Below are 8,578 nucleotides of genomic sequence, written 5' to 3'. Positions count from 1 at the left end.
TGTACACATTTTTACAAGCAATTTCTCCTTTTAGTATGTTATTTCCAACAATATACTCATTTTATGCACATGTCTCCCATTGTATCCATTTTTGTAAACACTAATTGGAGAGCTGCATTGCAAAATTCTGATAAGCATGAATTTCAAAGGATTTCTGTGTTTCAATTTTCATATTGTTTCAGAAAGTGTGGATTTAATAGATTCATTTTCAAACTGAATTGAATTTCTCCTCCAACCCTACATCTAGCTTGCTTGCTTACCTCCAGTGTTGGTTGTCCAAGCCCAACTGCAAGTTTCACCAGGAGACTTGTGGGTGTGAAGAAGGGTGTGTGGGGAGGGAGAGGACTTGGGTAGTCACTGCAGGTTGGGGATAGGATTAACAGGTTGGGGGTAGGATTGACCTTCCTATTAAAAAATGTTTCCGGGTGTCAGAAGTGAGCCAGAAATAAATAACATTGAGCAAATGAAAATTCTTTATTAGAAATAGAACCAGTATCTGCACAGCAGTGCCAAGCCTAATGAGCACAGCAACTCTTCTTTGGTACATCTTGCCCCTATGAGCATTTGCAGAATCTGAAGGTCCTCACCTTCCCACAGCTGCCTAAGTGTCCTCTTCAGGGCTTTCCCCAATCATTCTGAGACTATATTAGCATGCCTGCCTTTGCTCCTACCACTTCATGCCTCTCCTGGTCCTGGAAGACTGGGCGGAGGAAAGCTTGTTGCAGCAGCAGGAGGAGACCCTTGTGCTTCTTCACCAGCCTGAGTCATCTCTGCCTGAGTCATCTCTGCCATCCTCTCCTGCTTCAGCTTCAGCTTCAGCTTATGGACTTCTCTCAGCTACAGACTCTCCCAGCTCACTAAACCCTGTTACCTCTTCAGCTTCTGGCAAATCCTCTTCCTAGTATTCTCCCTCTGACCATTCATTGTTGTTCCACACCAATCACTGGGATCTGAGCCTTCTTCCTTTGTGGGTACCCCAGCTGGTGCCTCTGACCATTCCTCTGCATCCAACCAGTCCATGTAACTGGGTAAACCTGCTCCTTGTAAAGGCAACACTATTCCTGTACTTATGCTAATATCGGGCATTCTGCACACCATCAGGGTTATGAACATTGTGAGTCATTTGCCCTCTGCTAAGGACAGCTATGTTGAAATTTTATTCAGCAGCCCCAGCATGAGAATCACCCCCCCCCAGCCTAAAGTATAGGGGTTGTGCCACTTTTATGTTCTGCAAAGGGGCTAGCTCCTTGTTGGCACCAACACTGGTAGGTTTTTGGTTTCCCCAAACAGCACACACTGTGGCTTGATCACAGTCGTGCAGATTTCCAGGCCCAGCAGGAAACTGGAAGAGCTTTTTATGTTCCATGGTGTTGTGTTGTCAGCCTTGAACACAGTAAGCATCACCCACTTTGAAGATAAAACAGAACAGATGCCTGTGTGTTGTGGGCTCCATTTTATTTTTTATTTTTTTTAAATGCAGTTGCTAGATTTTATTTTATTTTTTAAAGAAAATTAAATCTCTCTTAAAATGATTTTGTAGGCCTTTGAGGTAATAATTAATGAACACAATGTGTTGTTACACACACCACAGTTGCCCACTGGTCAGAGTTAGTGCCAGCACATACGTTCTGTGATATAAGGCTTGTTTACACATATATTCAGGTTGTGCATAAGATGGAAGCACTCACAGCACTAAAACTCCCACAGATCGTGCCCTGCTGTTTTCCTTTGGATTCTGCTTTCACCCTCACCCACATCCGTGTGTGTGTGTGTGTGTGTGAAAGCTGAGCCCTGATTCTCAATCAGTTCTCTCCTTCCAGTGTAGACCATCCATTCAGAAACATCCCATTCACAAAAGCCGCTCTGCCAGAGACACGGAGAAGATAAGTCACCAGCATTCCAGCTTGTTCCCTTAACTCTCTCCTGTCCAATGCTCAGATTTACAACCAAGAAAAGCAGGACTGGGAGGGACCCCTCAGATGGCACCTCCCAAATGTGCAACTTCAATTATATGTGTGTGTGTGTGTAACACCATATATATATGCCAGGCTAATGGAGAACATTTCTGCCTGTTATATTGAAGCAAATCATCGTGGGCTTAAAGGACAAAGTTCTCTCTGAAGGTGATACGGGCTCATGCAGCAGCCCTGAACTTTCGGTTAGAGAACAACACCTACGCTGCTGGGCTGGCTGCCAAGGCAGCTGCACCCACAGAAGGACTCAGCCCTGCCAAGATGAAAGAAATTAGCCTTCTACCAGCGTGGCGGGTCCCCCGCTCCTCTCTGCCTTTTTCTTATTTTAAAAGGAACAATTTAGCATTTATTGCCTACCGAGCTTTATTGTTATTTTCTTCTTAACCTTCAGGATGTGTCTGCTTCCTGACCACCAGCACCCCCAGAGAAAGTTTTGAGGACCTCTCACACATATCTGAAATGACAAAACCTGCTATGTTTGCAGCCGCTCATCAGTTATTGACTAAAGAAGTACAGATGAGCTATGAAAACAGTCAGTCCACCCTTCTCCCCAGTCACCTCTGTCTGCCCCTTCTGTGTGCAGAACTGGCCTTATATGTGCTGGCTTCATAACTTGCCACCTGGTTTCTAAAAAGATCTTAGAGACAAGAGGAGCCCTGGCTCAATGGTCAAGAGACAGCTTTGCACAGAGAGCTCAATGTACCAAGCAGCCTGCCATATTAAGGAGGACTTTTATTCATATAAATATGTGCTGCGCCAAGGAATTGAATTCAGATTCACAGGCTTTTGTTCAAGGGATGAAGACAAGACATTGTGTTCTAGGTTTCATGCAGTCCAGACCTGAATTTTCTTCTTTTGAATGACAAGATTTATTAATAAAAAAAACAACAACACGAATATAGGAGGTTAGACTGCCTGCATGCTAGCCGTCACTGCTCTGATAATTGCTACCTTCTGGGATGTATTAATTCCTGGTGCTATCTTGTCTGTTCCTTGCCTTACATCACTTCACCCCTTCAGCTGCCCTCCTGGCAAGTTCTCAGCCTACTTTGCTTACTGTATTATCTTTTCTAATGAGTGAGCTTCCAGTAATAACTGCACTGGGGAGGCTTGGCCTCATTCTTGTTAATGTGCCTCTCTTACTCCATGTGTAGGGCAACCTAGGAAGAGTCCACACAAGGTGTGGCTGCAGTGACTCTACTAGAATTGAGTACAAGGCGAGGTTGGAGCTGACGAAGCCGTGTTAAGAGATCAGCACAAATCAGCTGATCCTACACTGGTCAGATGATATGCCACTCTTGTCTCATGAAGGGTTCACTTTCTTTTCACTGGGCTGGGGGAAAACAACCACCCACCATGGTGTGTTCAGTCCCACTAAAATACCTTGCTTAATAATCCTCTTTGTCAAGCTGACATACAGGGCTGGCCAGTGACAATTTAAGCAACCTTTTGCAAATTTGAGCCTTATCATCTCTGTCTGCTCCAGCAAATGGAGTGACTTTTATCTGAAGAAGTGTGCATGCACACGAAAGCTCATACCAGGAACAAACTCAGTTGGTCTCTAAGGTGCTACTAGAAAGAATTTTCGATTTTGTTTTATCTGTGGCTGTGCTTCAGTGGAATATTAATCACTAGCCCTGGCTCTTCCTTTGGAAGGATATCTTCCTCTCTGGAGGCCAGAGCCGGCACTACTATTAGGCAGATGGAGGCAGCCACCCAATGTTTTTCCTGATCATTCCTCTCTGTTGAAGAGCAGTACTCTGTCCTCGGGTGCAGCAGAGGACACTGTCCTGTCCACCAGCATGGAAGTAAGATTTAAGGGCTGCTCCTGTTTGTCTTCTGTGGTGGAATTGTGGGGGCAGGAGGTGCCAGTCTTGTTCTTTGCTTCAGGCAGCAAAGTGTCTTGTGCTACATCTGCTGAAGGCCTAGCTAAATGTTAGCCTACAGTGACAAAATTTGATGGTTTTTGTTTATTTTTACTTACAGACTCACTACTTTTGGAGGAGGCGATTTGGCACAGAGACCCTTCCCATGTCCCTTGCTTTCTCAATGCTCCTTCCTCAGCCCCAAGAATTCAGCCCCCCTCCCCTTTTTAGCAAGTACAAACACATGTCTGGAACTCTGGGGTGGGGAAGTGGTGAAGCAATAATAAGAATAATTAAATTTTTATTATTTGTACCCCACCCCAGCCACTCTGGGCTGCTGTGGAGGAGATGAAATGCAACTGAGCAGTGGCAGACAGAGGAAGGGCGAAGCACAAATACACCCGCTGTTTACACTGCGCAGGTCATGATCACAGCTCCCTCACCCTTCCAATAAGTCATAGCAAACACCGGCAACAGGTCAGGGAAATGTCGCCACCCCACTGACAGCCACCGACAAACATTCTTCCCTGTCCTAGGCAAGCAACTCCCAAGTTCCTTTTCTGTAACAAAAGTGGCCAATAGAGTTTTATTTGAGTGTGTGTACTCAGTGCATTCCTGAGTGCAGTGCACAGCTAGATCATCATAACAGGAGCACCAGGGAGTGCTATGTTGCAGTCATATACTGGAAACCAGTGAAAGCATTGCGTGGCAGAGAATACAATCCTTTGCCCACGCCAGCCAACCAGATGGACAGATGCATACCTGCTAAGAAAAAAAACTTTGACCCTCAGGTCTAAGCAGGGCAGGGCAGGGCAGGGCAGGGCAGCTGGTGAGGGCTGTGCAGAGCCCTGCCAATAAATATAGGGAGTGGGGGGGCAGTTTAGTGCATGGTGCTTTAAGATGATTCAAAAAAGCCACTTTCATAAAAGGACTGTTTTTTAAAATGAGCAGGGAAAGCAAGCTCAGTCTTGCCTGAACACTGATATCTCCTTGAACATCCAACCTGTTCTTAACTTGCTAGAAATTGCAGGGGCACAGAGAAGAGCAGCAAGCCTTTACAAGCAAAATCCATTTTGAAGGAGACGTGACTCCCTCCCCTGCTCCCCCGTCCTCCTCCGATAATGAAACCAGCACAGTCTGATGAAATGTATCTTGGAGAAAAACGCTTCGCCAAAGAGGAGCGGTAAACTGCCAGTGTAGAAAGCTCTGCCCCTCCCCCCCCCCTCCGCCCTGTATATCAGTTCAGTTAAGGTTCTGCAGGTCGTCAAACTCAGATGAAACTTGTAAAAAGTGGATTAAACTATTCATATGCATTCTCTTGGGTGTGCTGGAGGGACTAAGGAAAGGCAGGACATTAAATCACCTTTCATTCATTACTGGGGGGGGGGGTACCAATGGTTAATGACACCTGAGTCAGAGTTTAGAGGATGGAAGCACAGGCCTGCTAGGAGCTGTTTCTTGCAGCAGCAGCAGCAGCAGAAGCAGCAACAACAAAAACAGTTTTATTTTTACCTTTATATCCCACCCATTTCCCCCAAGGAGCTCAAGGTGACATACATAGCACTCCCTCTCCCAATTTTATCCTCACAACAACCCTGTGGGGTAGGTTAGGGTTGAGAGTGAGTGACTGGCCGAAGGTCACCCAATGAACTTTATGACTGAGTGGGGATTTGAGCCCTGGTATCTCAGATCCCAGTCCGACACTCTAACCACTATGACACACTGGATCTCTGTGAACTTTAGGATGGGTTGCTTGAGTTCGAGGCCAAACATTTAGCCTTCCATGTTTGTGTTGTCTTCTGAGGAACCCCTTCATGAGTCTGCCACAGAACCTCTGTTTATTGCAGATGATTCTAGGGAATCATCATTCAGTCAGCATCAGGCAGGGTTAAAATTGGAAGGAATCAGGTGCTGGTTGTGGGGGGGGGGAGTGGTCAGACTTGTGGATTTCACCAAGCTCTCTTCCTACCATTTCTCCCATAACTCCATCAGAATGCACTGTGATATACCCTCCTTCCTTGCACACAATTATTATTTCAATTCGTGGGTCACTTGCCGCCTAAGGAGTCTCCCCAGAATGTTAAGAGCATAAAGCATAATATAATATTAGAAAAGAGAGAGGAATGCATAGAATAAAAGCCATACATTAACCCATAAAACCAATCCATTTTGAGCCTGTTGGTAACTGGGCAGCGATATCAGATTTGTGTGAGTAACTGCCTGTCTACACCGTTATTTTGTTTTGTCTCCATTGCTACTGTTTCATGTAATGTCTTCTGACCTTGCATCAGCCTTATTGCAGAGGTCTGTGGTTTTGTAATGAGTCTCACAGTGCACTCATTGACTCTTTGTTGGGAGGAAGCTTGTAGGATCGAGCTGGTGTTATTTTCTACCATGCTGGACACATCCCCTGCGCTGAGCCAATTCCCCCCAATAGCTCATCACCCTTTAAAAAACCCTTTGTCCTAATTTGTAAGTTTAAGTGAGTGAGGACTGAGAACCTGAGTCACTGGTCCATCACACGCGAGCTGGTGTGATGTCAGCACAACAGAACAGTGAATCAGGTTGTATGGTCTTTACTAGTGAAATTCCAGCTGGATCCAGCAAGCAGCTGACCTCATCCACGGTTAGTGGAGCTGGCTGTATTTCTCGGGGACTCTGCGCTGCTAAACTTGATAAGAGTTTTACCTAATAATGTGAGTAAAGGCACAGAATGACTCAGCAGGGAGGAAAAAAAACCCATGGCCCCAGGCATCGGGATGGCTCCTTCCGTGTGCAGAACGAAAATTGCAAGGAGGTTAAATCATACAAATTGGTCGTTGTGCCCTGTGATTTGATCCAGCGGGGCTGGCAACCAAATTTCCTGAGCCCACTCCAAAAACTGCACTTAGGTGCTCAACAGAAGCCTGACCCTGAGTGTATTGTTCTGTGCTCTCGGAGGGAGAATGGGATAAAAAGGTTGCCACCTTCACAAGGGATGGGGGGGGGGAGAGCCCGAGCAGGTGCATCGCTCCATGAACAAACAAGGCGGAGCTGCAGTCACCTTCAAGCCCCCACCTTTCTCCTCTGATTTGTATCTGGTTAGAGATGAGCAGCCTCAGGCACAGAGGCCAGCTGCAGCCCTCTGGGCCTCTCTTAGTAACCCCCATTTGTCTCCCCAGACCACACTCCCTCCTGAGCCTCACCCAACACCAACGCTGCTTTGCACCCTCCTTGCGTTCTTGATGCTGGCTGTGAATACCAGTAGTTATTGTCAGGCGTGGAGAGTCTTCTCCCCCTCCGGTAGCATCAAAGGCAAGAATAACAAACAGTTCGTATTTTATAGTCCTTTTTATTCAGTCATCTGGTTGCAAGACAAGAATCCATGACTCCACACATAGAGAGACGTTGGCTACTCTGAGCCCTGCTTCTTCCATCCCCAACAACATCCTGAGTGCCAACGGGAAGTCCCAGGAGTCCCACCCCTCTGCCTTCTTTACTCTAGGGTGCGGAGGGACCGACAGGCCTGTGGAGATGGAGGGTGCCCCACACTCTCCAGGGAGGTCCCTGCTCTCTCACCTCCCCTTCCTCCTCCACTATCTTGTAGCTCGGTAATATTCTATAGCACCTCCCTGTCTCTCTCCTCCTGAAACTGCTGTAGACAAAGGCGGCGAAGCTTCCCCCTCCTTCTCCTCTTTGCAGAGAAGCTGATCAGACTGAGTGCATACTTCCCAGTCTTCCTGTTCCTACCATTCCCTGACAGTGATAAGCCTTCTTACTTTCCTGGATGGAAGACAGAACGGGAGGTGTGAGTGTGTCGAACCTGGCCTACTGTGCAAAAAGGACCAATCTCTGCCCACTTTTGCCTCTTGCCCTGCCCACCACTCTGCATGTGGCCCACAGAAGGTTGCCCAGAAGGGCATGTGGACCTCAGGCCGCTTAATATGACAGTGATGCCCCACATTACTGCCCCAGCCTTGCAGTAGGAGATCAGGATGGTCTTAGCTGCTACTTCTTGTACTGCAAAGTTCTAAGGACCCAGAGACGGAGCACTACTTCAGAACACAGGGTGCCATTGTTTACTGAGAGAAAGATGTAGTTGGGAAGAGCTGAAGTTGTCATCCTTCTCTTACAAAACCCCAAGAACCAGGAGAACATGGGCATAGCCAGGATTTATGTTGGGGCAGGCGGGCTTTATGTTAGGGGGGTATAACCTCAGCTAGTTAAGTATTTTTGATTGATTTACTGCTTGTGGCGGGGAGCTACACCCATGCAAGAGAAGTGGCAATGCAGAAGCTTGCAGGAAATACCATACTAGAAAGCAAACAGGGTTTTGTTCCATATGGACCTCCTAAATGGTGTTATGGAAATTTCCATCCCAGCTGATGCTTGAGAATTGCATATGGTCCTGTTAGTGAAGAGTTGTGACTCTTGAAGAGCAGAGGCGGTGCAAACTCTGTTTAGTCAGAGTCTTCAGGTAACTAACTGATAGGACTTCTTGGGTGTGTATTGTCTTCACCGAACTGTCTGGGCAGCAGAGGTTCCTTCATAAACAGTCTGCTTCTCTATCTAAACACACCATTAAGAGACTGGTGGCTAGCACACAAGGAAATATTCAATTATTATTACCTTAGGTCTAAATATTTGCCTTGCAAGTGAACAAACAGAAATAGAACCTCAGTAAATACCATACTTAAACTGTTACTTAATAGGGAATTTAGAAGGTCATGTATTGCCTTAAGGCTGATGCACACACACACT

The sequence above is a fragment of the Lacerta agilis genome, chromosome 4 (assembly GCF_009819535.1).
Source record: "Lacerta agilis isolate rLacAgi1 chromosome 4, rLacAgi1.pri, whole genome shotgun sequence".
NCBI classification, from domain to species: domain Eukaryota; kingdom Metazoa; phylum Chordata; class Lepidosauria; order Squamata; family Lacertidae; genus Lacerta; species Lacerta agilis.
This window is presented reverse-complemented; position numbering follows the sequence as displayed.